Source organism: Uloborus diversus, unplaced genomic scaffold (genome assembly GCF_026930045.1).
Source record: "Uloborus diversus isolate 005 unplaced genomic scaffold, Udiv.v.3.1 scaffold_12, whole genome shotgun sequence".
In the NCBI taxonomy this organism is placed as follows: domain Eukaryota; kingdom Metazoa; phylum Arthropoda; class Arachnida; order Araneae; family Uloboridae; genus Uloborus; species Uloborus diversus.
Genome location: NW_026557876.1, coordinates 7608024 through 7622006, shown reverse-complemented (window position 1 = coordinate 7622006; position 13983 = coordinate 7608024). Strand labels below are relative to the sequence as shown.

General features: G+C 36.0%; 1 protein-coding gene across 2 annotated transcripts in view; it reads left to right on the top strand.

The window, feature by feature from the left end:
• Window positions 1-10611: 10611 nt before the first annotated feature.
• The window catches only part of LOC129232383 (uncharacterized), a 28384-nt gene continuing 25012 nt past the window's right edge, over window positions 10612-13983 (top strand). Inside the window, exon 1 of one of the 2 annotated variants that reach the window (XM_054866532.1) lies at window positions 10612-10918. The gene's annotated coding sequence lies outside the window, so the exon portion shown is untranslated. The remainder of the gene's footprint in view (window positions 10919-13983) is intronic. The other variant, XM_054866533.1, reaches the window with a different exon arrangement.

Below are 13983 nucleotides of genomic sequence, written 5' to 3'. Positions count from 1 at the left end.
GTCAAAAGATGTGTTTTAAATTCTTTCACTTAAAACAGAAAATAAAAGCAAATAACGATTTTTTCTAATAATTATTACTGACCCAGGCAACGCCGGGTACTTTTGCTAGTATATACATATTCTTTGTTTTATTTATGTAGATTTCTTAGTTTGTTACAATAAATTATCCTCAAAAACGTTTCTCTCATGAATAGGTAAACAGAAAAAAAAAAAAAAAAAAAAAGCTGCATCTGATGTTTTTCAAAACCCACCGTTGACAAACTTAAAAAAAATTTTTTGTCATAAATAACAGGGAAAATTATGTATTTCCACAGAACAGAAGTTTATTACGTCCGCTGAAAGCAGTCGGATAAGATAAAATTGATTTTTATTTCTTTTGATATTGGATGGGGTAAAATGGTGGAAAAAAGTGACCCATTTTACCCCACCTCTATTTTACCCTATTCATACTCCCACCGCGTTTACAATGAGTACTTACCTTTAGGCGATGTTGAAAACTTGATGAAAACACTATTCGGAGTGTGGAGGTTGTCTGCTGGATCACCCTTATGTAGCACGCAATATATCCTTAAAAATTTCCCATAAGCGCTTAAAATACGCTTCTTGTGCCTTTCAAAAAATCCCGTCAAAATGATAAAATCAAAAATCTCTTTGTTGCATAATCTTTACTACACATAAAGCTGAAAGTCACTCTGGCTAGATCTCTGTGACGCGCACAGCGCCTAGACCGGTCTGCCGATTTTCTTAAAATTTGGCACAAAGTTAGTTTGTAGCATGGGGGTGTGCACCTCGAAGCGATTTTTCGAAAATTCGATGTGGTTCTTTTTCTATTCCAGTTTTAAGAAAATTTTACCGAACAAATTATCACAACGTGGAAGAGTAAATTACGAAATTATCATAACGTGGAACCGTAACATGGGTGAGCAAATGAATATAGCAAATTGGCGAGAAATTCGTCATCCATTATTTGTAAATATACAGGCGAACTAAATGACCTTTTAGTTTTCAACTACGGGCAAAGCCGTGCGGGTACCACTAGTCTACGATAAAAGATCTTTCTTGTAAAGATTTTAAAGCACAGTCGCCTTTTATTGTACAGGGTCTAGGGGTCTAGCGTTCCTTAACGGCTTTCCATACTTAAGATTTTATTCGAAAATTATAAAGACTCTCCAAAACAGTCTGATTTTATTCTGTTAAAATCCGAAATCTTCCTAAAATGGACATTTTTTAAATACATTTTTAAAGTAATGTAATATAAATAATAGCGCCTTATTAGTGTGCTCTTGGCAAAAGAAAATTCAGAGTGCAGTTTCCCATCGGATAGAGCACAGGTGTCTCCATCTGGTGGGCAAGCTGAGCGTTAAAACTCTCTTGGTAATGGCATCCGCTGATAGTGATGCAACATGAAAGAATGCATCCTGCGATCGCACTAGATCTGCAAAAGGAAGTGCCTCTAAAGCAGCCCCATCGGAAAGAAAAATATAAATAACGTTGTTTTGAAATGTGTAAGCCAAAGTAAGTGCACGGGAAAAGAAAGGATGACATATTAAATAGGACATTTGTTCGGTGTAAAGTATTATTTTATGTTTCAATATCTGTATTACTGGCCAATGAATACTGCATTATTTTCCAACGTACCAATGTGGTTAGATTGTTAATGCAGGGTTCGGCATTTCAACCTCCTGTATTCAAAGAAGGTGCTGTGTGAGTTGTATGTATACGTGCCATTTGCAGTAGTAGCAATGGCATGGCGCGCTGAGCATCGCCATGTGCTGTTTTTAATGGCAGTTTTCTGATTACTGCTTACTGGGAATCATACGCATAGCGCAAGGGTCGACAAGTAATTTTAGTTGGGATCCGGGCACTTGGATTTTTTTTTTAAGATACAGAAAAAAAAATTTCATATTCTACACTAACCATTAAGCACATAAATCAGTCTCGCAATTGCTTCTAAAATTATAGAAAGAGTAATAAAAGTTGGACCTAAAGATATTATTGCCTACATGAAATTATTTCAAACAATTCATTTGTGCAATTTAGACCTCCAAAACAATTTGGCCGGTCCAGTTTTTGGCCTGTGTTCCGGACCTGGACCGAGGTCGGGTAATGAGGAAAAAAATTTGAACATGTTGCGATCGAACGGTCTAGGAAGATTGGGCGCCGGGAACTTTGGGCGCCAAGCATTTTGGGAGCCGGGAACATTGGGTGCCAAGCACTTTGGGCGCCGGGCATATTGGGTGCCAGGAACTTGTACCCTGTGCTTGGCGCCCAATGTTTCCGGAGTCCAATCTTCCCGTTTCGGCGATCGAAAGAGTATTTTGAAGCATTTTTTGACGCAAAAATTATTTACGTCCCCCCGTCATTAAGGTATCAGGTCTTAAATTCATAGATGTGATATTAACTAGATCCGCAGCGAAAAACCGGTTCCATGTTCAAGCTCTTTTAGATGGACGGGCAGTCAGTGGTAGGCAACCCGTCGATCGCGATCGACCGGTCGATCTCGAGCCCATTATGAGTCGATCGCGGCAATATTTTGAGTCCTGCTTTGTCTCTGACTAAAATTATTAAACATTAATTTCTGGGGAAAAATTTGGTTTAACGTCTTAATCAAAAGTTATTTGAAAACTTTCCAAACTTTTTATAGTCAGTGGAATTTTTTTAGTCGCAATGTTATCAATTTTAAAGCAAAAATATACTTGTTTTCGAAAATATTCTGATAATGGTTAACAAAACATATCATTTTTGCAATTTAAAACAACTACTTAAAGTATCAAAGTATTTTTTGTAAGATTTGACACACAATTTGGAGTCAGCACAGTCACAACTTTATGCTGTATGCAAAACATTTCTTTTAGTTTCACAAGTACCCCTCTCACGCATTGTGTTCACTTTAAGCTTGGAAAGTAAATTTTCAGTTAATTTAGGGTGCCGACCGCTGCCGTAGGTTATCCTTTTGCCCGTCGTTTTCAAGTTTCGCTCGTTCAATGGCCGCCGGTGGCTTTCGCTACGGAGTTGTGCTTCTTGTTAGTTGTTCTACATCTATGCTTAAAGTTTGGCGAAAGTTTTAAGAAAAAGCGTTGGAAGGAAATTTAATGACTTGACTAGAAATTTATGCTGACATATTTGTATGTGGGTCTAGGAGTTGGACGCAGGGAAGGGAACTTTTGGCGCCGGGCATATTGGGCGTCGAGCAAATGGGCGCCAAGCACATTGGGCTCAATGCTCCCAACACCCAATATGCTCGGCGCCCAATGTTCCCGTTTCGTCTGCACGACGTGGCAGTGGCAGGTCATAATGGGAAGATTGGGCGCCGGGAACTTTGGGCGCCGAGCATTTTGGGCGCCGGGAACTTTGGGCGCCGAGCATTTTGGGCGCCGGGAACTTTGGGCGCCGAGCATTTTGGGCGCCGGGAACTTTGGGCGCCGAGCATTTAGGGCGCCGGGAACTTTGGGCGCCGAGCATTTTGAGCGCCGGGAACTTTGGGCGCCAAGCACTTTGGGCGCCGAGCATTTTGGGCGCCGGGAACTTTGGGCGCCGATCATATTGTGCCCAGTATTCCCGGGGCCTAAAATGCTCGGCGCCCAATGTTCCCGGCGGCGAATTTTAAAACGCTCTCAATGCTTACGTTACGGTAGCTACCGGTTAGTTAACCACGTGACAGCTAATGATCACGTGCTCCAATCAACTGCTTAGAATGGTAACCGGTTGATCATAGAACGCTGCGGTTAGTAACCGGTCGACCGGTGAGGTTCGTCGAACGCAAGGAATGCTTGCGTTCGACGAGCTCAACTGGTAGCTACCGGTTAATCGATCACGTGACATCTAATGATTACGTGCTTCATATGAATACGGTAACCGGTTGATGATAGAACGCAGCGGTTAGTAACCGGTTACTCAGTGGTCGACAGGCTAGGATCGCCGAACAAAACCAATTACAGTAGGCGAAATGAGAAATAAAAACGAGCGCGTTCTATTAAACAGCATGGTAACCTGGATACATTAAAGCAACTCCGAGTAATATGTAAACAGAGCCGCCCCTTTAAATTGTGAGGTAGAAATTGCAATGCGAAATATTGCTGTTTAAAGTTTTAGTTCGTTTTAATTTTACGATTTACTGTTTTTTGTGTTGTGAAATATATCCGTTTTCGTAGAGTTTCTTCTGAATCTTAATTTACGTCTGTATTGTTATGTTTGGAACCCTTTCCCCCGACTACCAATCACTTCTGAAGTGCTCCGAATGCAGAGTTAATTACAATACAATATGAATAGCAACCTCTTCTGCAAGTTTTCCGGATTGCTTCACATGCCATGAATGTAAGGGAAAAAAACGGAAACGAACAAGTTCAAAGGGTGCAAGAATGCACTAGCCAAGGGCACTCACTTTGGCTCCCCTCCCCCTCTAACTTAACTATCACAGGTGCTATGAATTCAAAGTCAATTATACAATATTTGCTGTAAACTCCTTTGATAGGGAACATTTTAATATAATTAAGATTTTGGTGCAATCTGCAAATTGTTATCAATTATCAGTTCATTCAGGCAAAATTAACAAGGCCAAAAAAAAAAAAAAAACGATCTGTGACCCACTTCCCCCAATCAACTCTAATTTGAATTCCGAAACTTTGAATTCAAATTATGTTTTTCGCAATCACGAGTTGCGACAAGACCCTACTGATTAGAGTTATTGTTTCTAGAAACGGCTTACCCCCAAGCATGTCCCTCCTCCTGGGTGGTTACGTGTGTATAGTTGCGTGTGTAGGCGTGTGTATGTGTGTAAAGGCGTGCGCACGTAGGGGAGAGTGTATATGTGGCCGCGCCGCCGCCGGTGGACGGTGGTGCTGCAGCCCTGGTCCAAGCTGAAAAAGGAACCGTAACGTCAAGGACAGTCAAATGAAAGCAATAAGCAATCGTGATTGCTCAAAAAAAAAAAAAAATTAGAGCTCTGAATATATTATTATCATTAGCATACAAATGAACTCACACCTATTAGACTATAATGATTTAGTACAGTTAAGTAGAGACGGAGAGACACAAGCTCGGAGCATAAAACAATCGAAATGGAACAGCTTACAGTTCCTGGGGCCAATGGCTACTGATTGCGAGTAGTTGGTGGTAGCCAATTGTATCATTTAAATTTTTCTAGGAAATGGGGGGGGGGGGGGGGGGGGAGTGTGCAAAGGCTGACACTCGTCGCTCAAATTCTCACGAGCCCCCACAGAGTATAGGAGCAGTGACTCAACATCTTCACACCCATCCCTTTCCCCTTTTTATTTTTTTTTATAAAACTAAAAACTGAGACAGATGAAGGTGAAATTAAATTAAATGAAAAGGATTATATTCTTTCCTGAGATAAAATGTATTTCGGGTCATTCCATGTCAAGTGATCCAAAATTTGGGAAATTTTTTCCCTCACCCTTTTGTATTTCTTTGAAATTTGGCTCATCGATTGTACCCTTCGAGGTAATCAAAAGTCCAAATTTTTAGATTTTTATCTCCATTATTTTTTTATTTATGACACTTTGATTTTTCGAAAAACCCTCTTTTTTTCATGGATGTTTGAACATAAAATGGACGATAACTCAGCACCAAATATAGATGGAAAGATTTGGTAAAAAGCGTTTTAAAGTACATTAGTTGCTGTTTAATTGGATATGCAACATGACTAATTTCAGAAAATTTTTAATTTTTAAAAAATGAAATTTAAATTTTAAATTTAAATTTCTCAGAAAAGGTATAATGAATTTTTTTTTTTAAATTCTCAAAAATTTGTGTGTATATTATCTTTATTTGTGCAAAGTTTCAAGTTGGGATCTCAATGGGATCATATTTTTATGAATTTTTAAATAAAATCTGACTTATGAAATAATGAATTTTCAGATTCTAACTAGTTAAATATGGGGTTTTCTTACTGGGGATGGTCTAGTAAGTAGTAATTGATCATGATTATGCTTGAAATGAGCTAACATGAATTTGTAGATTGGTAAGCCCCCCCCCCCCCCCCCCACGCCATTTTTTTTTTCAAAACGTCTCGAAAATTAAAATTAAATAAATAAATAAATAAAACAAAATAAATAGTAAACTTATTAAAAGTTGGTAAATAATCTTCTTTAAAGCAAGAAAAAAAAACCCTCCCCCCAGCACCACCACTTTTATTTATTTATTTTTTTTTTTTCAAAACTATTTTCAAAACGCAAAAAATAAATAAATTAATAAAATAAAACAAAATGAATAGAAAGCATATAAAAAGCTGGTAAATGTTCTTCTTTAAAGCAAGACGAAGTACATCCCCCCCCACACATACGATTAACACTATAACAGTATCACGCCTCACCTGACGCTTTTTTTCGGACCAAGTGTTTCTTTTTCAATCCGAACTTCACAAAATTTACTTGATTAATTCACTATCCGATAAGGAAAGTTATGATTCATTTCATCCCCTACCCCTGCGCCAACTTTCAATTTTGGAGGGAGGAAAGAAATAGTTTGCCCCAAGATCATAGCAAAATAGGAGTGTTTCCCCCCCATTTTATTTCACTCTTTTCACACTAAACTAAAAATCAATCTAAATATCAGATCATATGTCTGTCCGCATAAAACTAAACGTCTTTCCACACATTTAGAGTGCAGCTGTTTTTTACTTTCTTCTATATCTAATACATAGAAGAAAGTATTGGATTCGTGCAAATTTTCGAATTTCGAATTTTGACGGATTCGAACGTTTTGAGGTGTGCTGAGTCCATTTCGACTATTTTTGGAAAATGTCTGTCTGTCTGTGTGTGTGTATGTGTGTGTGTATGTATGTGTGTGTGTATGTATGTGTGTGTATGTGTGTGTGTCACGTCTGTGTGTGACCAGTTTTTTGTGGCCGCTCTACAGCAAAAACTACCGCATGAAATCGAACGAAATTTGGTACACATATGTGCCCCTATGTGAACTTGTGCCCATTGGTTTTTGGCGCGAATTCCTCCAAGGGGGGGTGGAGCAATGGGACGTTTTTTGAGTTACGCGTGCTTGCTATTCCTCAGGAAGTAACTGGCGGAATCAGACAAAATTTGGTCCATATGTTGTCATTAACAGGAACAGGTGCTGATTCAATTTTGGTGTCAATAACTCAAACGGGGGTTGAGCTATAGAACGTTTTTTGTCGTCGATTGTGACTGCTGTATCTCAAGAAATAATGAACAGAATGAAAGAAAAATTTATCGGCAAGTAGTCCTTAATGGGTATAAGAGCTGATTTTATTTTGGTGTCAACAGCTAAAAAGCGGGTAGCGCAATCGCCCGTTCTTTTTTTCCATTGTGAGTGCCCTATCTCAGGAAGTAATGCTGCGTTCTGGTTGAAATTTGGAATATATGTGAATCCATACGTAAACAGGCATTGGTTCAATTTTGACGCCAATCGCTCCAAGAGGTGTTGATTTTTTTTTTTTTTTGAATAAAAATAGCTTTATTAATGCAACAATAAGAAAGATAAATCGTAATAGATTGTCGTCTGCGTATTTCTCGTGATTTTAATTGAATGGAAATGATCGGAAATATTATCTCAATGATTTAAAATTTTTAACTGTTGCCATCTTGCGTTTGTTAACAAATAAAATATTTGTAATTAATTCACGCAAGGCTTTTACAATAACTTTCAATTTTAGCTCTTTGCTTTGCTTTTGCAATAATTCAGACATTGGGATGGTCGTCAAGTTTTTGCATGTGTAATTTTGTTTTTGTTGGGAATATTGCTTCCTCGTCAAGCATGGGGAGGGATCAGAAAAAAAAATAAAAATATAGAAGAAAGTTTCGTGATGGCCACAACATACTAGTTTTCTTTGCTTTAATGCTAGCTTTCTTTTAATTTCAGTTGTAAAAGAGAGCATATATGTATCTCCGCATAAAACTGTCTTTCTACAACATTTGGAGTGCGGCGGTCTTCTTTTCTTTAATGCTAGTTTTCTTTTTAGTTTCAGTTGTAAAGGAGAGCAATGCAGCGAGATCTATTTATGCATATATTAAAAGCAGTTATAGATCAAACAAATTTTGCTAGTTTGAGCATAACCTTCCATGTTGTTAAGCTTCATTCCAGATTGCTCTTCCCCCTCCCTTTCCCCCTCCCCCTATCGTCCCACTTTTCGAAAGAAAAAAAAAACTGCAAATGAGTGGTTCTATTTGTCTGTTAAAGTTTTTCTGACTTTTAGTTTTTATGACCCCCCCCCCCCATTTATAAGCCTTAGTCACTGCTGATGTTTAGCAGCGTGCATCCCAGTTTATTATGATTATAACTCTTACGTGCCAGCTTTTTTTTTAAAATACAGTTTTGAAAAAAAAAAAAAGATAAAAAGTGGTTGTGTGGCAGGGGGGGGGGGGTACCAATCTACAAATTCATGTCAGCTCATTTCAAGCATAGTCATGATCAATTACTACTTACTAGACCATCCTTAGTAAGAGAACCCTATATTTAACTAGTTAGAATATGAAAAATGTCATTATTTCATAAGTCAAATTTTATTTAAAAATGCATAAAAATATGATCCCATTGAGATCCCTACTTGAAACTTTGCGCAACTGAAGATAAAATACACACAAATTTTTGAGAATTTTTAAAAAAAAAATTCATTATACCTTTTCTGAGAAATTTAAATTTAAAATTTAAATTTCATTTTTTAAAACTTAAAAACTTTCTGAAATTAGTCATGTTGCATATCCCATTAAACAGCAACTAATGTACTTTAAAATGCTTCTTACCAAATCTTTCTATCTATATTTGGTGCTGAGTTATCGTCCATTTTATGTTCAAACATCCATAAAAAAAAGAGGGTTTTTCGAAAAATCAAAGTGTCATAAATAAAAAAATAAAAGAGATAAAAATCTAAAAATTTGGACTTTTGATTACCTCAAAGGGTACAATTGATGAGCCAAATTTCAAAGAAATACAAAAAGGTGAGGGAAAAAACTTTGGATCACTTGACATGGAATGACCCTTAGATCATTAAATGGTAGTATTTTTTACAGATTTTCTCACGACATTTTTATTGTTAAAAAACTTTATGAACTAATCAAAATCTTCAACATATTGTTCAGAGAAAACCAATAAATTAAAACATCAACAACATAAGAGAAGCACACTCAGATTGTATTTCAGTTACTATTCTCAAGAATATAAAAAAAAATCAACAGTCAATGAAACTCATTTTGAAAGAGCATGTATTATCTACCATGTTAAAATCTGTTCTGCGTCTCTTTCAATGTGAGTTTATTGCGAATGTTTACAGCAAGCAGAATTTTCCAAACATAACAACAATACAGACGTAAATTAAGATTCAGAAGAAACCCTACGAAAACGGAAATATTTCACAACACAAAAAACAGTAAATCGTGAAATTAAAAAGAACTAAAACTTTAAACAGCAATATTTCGCATTGCAATTTATACCTCACAATTTAAAGGGGCGGCTCTGTTTACATTTTACTCGGGGTTGCTTTAATGTATCCAGGTTACCATGCTGTTTAATAGAACGCGCTCGTTTTTATTTCTCATTTCGCCAATGTACTGTAATTGGTTTTGTTCGGCGATCCTAGCCGGTCGACCACTGAGTAACCACTTACTAACCGCTGCGTTCTATCATCAACCGGTTACCGTATTAATATGAAGCACGTGATCATTAGGTGTCACGTGGTTAACCGTAGCTACCGTAACGTAAGCATTGAGAGCGTTTCAAAATTCGCCGCCGGGAACATTGGGCGCCGAACATTTTGGACGCCGGAAACATTAGGCGCCGAGAATTTTAGGCCCCGGGAATACTGGGCACAATATGCTCGGCGCCCAAAGTTCTTGGCGCCCAAAATGCTCGGCGCCCAATCTGCGGCGCCCAATCTTCCTAGACCGCATTCATCAGTAAAGCGTGTGAAAGATGCTACACGAGAGCAAATAATTTGCATCCAAGGAGATGTTTTACTATAAGCTTTTGACTTCTATTTTAGATTTTTTTTCCATTTTAGATTTTTAGATTTCTGCAGTTATAATAGGGATTCTAGATCAACCTACCGGTAGCTACGGGCGAGGTCGGCGCTTATGCAAGTGAGAAATTTATCTTAGAAAGTTTTATAATTCTCAACACTTCAGTAAACTATAGTAGGCGCTGCAGCCACTGTCTAATGGTGGATGAAAAAGGTAAAACAAACAAATGCCGTAACTTATACCTTTTTTTTTGAATTCACTAATGACAGTAATTTTTTATCGTTTTTGTGGGAAGCTTTATTTTTTTTTCATCTGAAATCACATTACACCACAAACTGTCTAACGCCTGTAATTTACCCCAAAGAAAACACGTGGAATGGAATGTTTTACTTTTTTCGAGAGTATTATTAATTACCGCAAGGTAGCGTGTTCGAGCTCTGGAGTTGCGAATAGTAAAATCGACTTGTCAATCAAATGATAAAGAATAAAACTTTTTTTGAGATCATTCATAACAGTTTTTTAAAAGAGCATTTTGCCGGTATGAGTTCAATGAAAATTGTTTCTGATTCTAAATTCCTGTTAGTTCAGCCTCCAGACTTTATAGCTCTTCATGAACTAAAACTCCGTTACGTAAAAGTTTAACTGCGTTTGTGTTGTAAACAAACTCGAGCTCGCGAATTGAAACTGAAACTATTCCTCGCTGTGTCGTAGCCATGGAGTCGTGTTTGAACTTGTAATTAAACAAGTAACGATTATTACTTTAGTGGGACTCATTCCTTTTTTTTACGAATGAATTTGAAACACTGACGGAAGAATCAAGTTGTCTTTATGAGTAATTTTGGATCATTTTAATCTCTGTCGGCTTCTAGCGCTTTACTGAAGACATGTGATGCTCTTGTAGTTTTTCTACTTCAAGTGATTCGAATACTTTCCTTGCTGTAGGAAAGATAATTTGCTGTTTATATAACACGAAGGTATGTATATGTTTATTCTTAAGTTAACTGATTCACCATTTACAATCGCTTTTGCTCTTACTAGGTGTTATTGTTTGTTTACATAAAACTATAACTGGAAAAGAAATATTAATCGAGTGTGAAGTTGACTGCTAAAAAATCAATAGCATTTAAGAAAAAAAAAAGTTGTTTTTTAGAGCTAATTCATCACATCTTTTAGTGCTGAGCAGGGTTGGCAAGGTTTTGGACCGTCCTGTCCAAAATCCTCTTGTCCAAAAGTGTACAAAACTATATTTTTAGATAAATTGTATTGTGAGAAAATGTCGAAAACAGAATGAAATGTCAAAGTAATGTTTTATATTGAAGATTTATTCAATGAGAACATTCAACTTATTTATGCAGCTGATTTTAGTCTAATTACATAGAAGTTGAATTTTTGATTAAAATTTCAATTTGTATGCATGAGTTTGGAAAGATTTCGATAATTGGGAATCTGGCGACCTTTTTTCATTGGCATCAATTTCTGGTATTTTTCTTTGCAAATCTAAACAAAGAGACTGGAAACATCTATTCACGTAGGGTTACTATAAATCAGCAGGGTTACCAAAACAAAATTATTTATGCCAAAAATGAGACGACCGTGCTAGATTCCCGATTATCGAAATATCCCCATGAGTTTATTTTATTGTTATTATTATTATTTTGATAACAGTAACCAAATTTTCAAATGTTTATGCATGTGTGCAAATGAAAGCAGGGTTGACAAAGTTCTTAGCGTGACGGTTCAAAACCCTTGTGCCCGAAAATGTCCAAAACTATGTTTTGAGAAACTATGTTTTGTGAGAAAATATCAAAAACAGAACAAAATGTATCAAAATTATTTTTTTGACTACTGAATATGTGAACATTAAGTATAAATATATGTAACTTATTTATGCAACTGATATTTATCTAGTTACGTAGAAATTAAATTCTTCATTAAATATTGCAATTTCAGGGGTCGATCTAGGTTTTATTTTTGGGGTCCGCATTTTGTGAAAAATTATTTTTGTGAGAATCTTCATGAATTTGCCTTTTTTTTCTGGAAAAACGTAATATCAAAACATTTTTAGTCATCACTTTGTCGAGAAAGCCATAACGAGTATGATAAGAGCAAGTGACGTAATATATATACAGGGGGTCTGTCCAGGATTTTTCACAGGGTCCGTTTTTTTGTGAAAAAATCAAATAATTTTGCGAAAAATGAATTAATTTTGTGAAAAATCAAAAAATTTCGCAGAAAAAAAAAATTTGTTAAAACGAAATTTTAGAATTTAGAGATGGCACAAACTGCATCAATTAAACTTAAAGTTGAGTGTTTTCTTCTTCTATGACGATAAAATCATTCTGGATTTTTTTTTCTGATATTTGGCGGGGGGGGGGGGGGGGGCATCGCTCTTTCAAGTATCAATATTTATCTACCATTTTGCATTATGTTAAATTATACTAGATATATTTCTGTACAGTATTTAAAATAATTGTAGCAAAAATATAATTAAATAAAACAAAATTCAGAATAGGGTTCAGCATTCAACTTTTTGACCCAAGACACTCTTAAAAAGCACGAAATTTCGTTTCTAACTTATAAATTCCGTGATTTTAACAAAAATAAGAAGATATTTCAATTGTTTACCTCTTAACAAAGCGTAATAATCATCAAAAATTCGAAAAAATCGGATTCCCATAGCGGATGCAGAGAGATCGCAATTCTCAAAGTGAAGGCATCAAAAGTATAAAAACGGCCTGTAAAAGAAATATTTTTGATAAAATTATTTTAAAATTGCATTTTAGAGTCCAATGATAACATATCATTAATATCTGTGAACACAGTTGACCCCCCCCCCCCCCCCCCCCCAAAAAAAAATAATAATAAAATAAAATAAACCAGCTATTCAGCATTTTAATTTTTGACTCATAACAGAAAATGGAATTTTGCTTTAAAAACTTGAAATGAGAGTTCTAACAGAAATAAAAAAGAGACTTTTCATTTATTTGAATCCTAATAAAGCGAAGTTATCTTGAAAAAAGAACAAAATATGATTCTCATATCGGATGTTAAAAGATTGCATTTTTCAAAATGTAGACCTCTAAAGAAAAAAAAAACGGTAATTAAAAGAGTTTACTTAAAGTTAATCATCCTTGTTAGCATCGAAAAATCAAAACCCATATAATTTTCTCCCAAAATAACAATTGAACATCGCACCCCGCACCGTAAAAACGCAAATATTGACAAGCCCGCTAAGTGGTGATAGTTTTGAAGTTAGTAACCCTATCTGAAGCGATCATATTTTTTCCTCACCCTTACTATCCCTTTGCAGTTCTAAGTTCATTTTGCAGATATATATTATTATTGTTTATTAAATCATGAGCACCGAGAAAAGTGCTTACCAATGCCTTTTCAGAAACGTTTACAACAACGCTGTTAATTAGCTGTGATAAAACAAACAACCATTATATTTATTTGGCAGTAGCAATTATTTATCGCTTGCAGGAGCATGCCGATTTTTTTCTTTTTTCTTTTTTTTCAAAATTAGCCGATTTTGTATAAGCTGATCCCTCTATTTAGACTTAAAAAAAGGTTCCAAAAATTATCGGTTTATACACAGAAATATGCGTTATTTTGCTTTCAGATTTGCTCTTTCAATAAACAATTTGTGACAGATCCGATCTTGTTTATCAGAATTTTGTGAAGGGTCCGTTTTGTTTGATCGGGATTTTGTGAAAGGTCCGTTTTGTTTGATCGGGATTTTGTGAAAGGTCCGTTTTGGTTGATCGGATTTTTGTGAAGGGTCCGTTAACGGACCCAAATATCCTCTGGCCAGACCCCTGATATATATATATATATATATATATAAAATGTGATGAAAATCCGTAGATTTAATCAAAGATCTTAAAGAGTGATGCATTGAAACAAATTTTAATTGCAGGGTAACTGCTACATAGTGAATGGGGCCGCTTTTACAACACGGAATTTTATGAATAAGGCCGCTTTTACGATGCGTCATTTTGTGAATTTGGCCGCTTTTATTACATGGAATTTTGTGAAG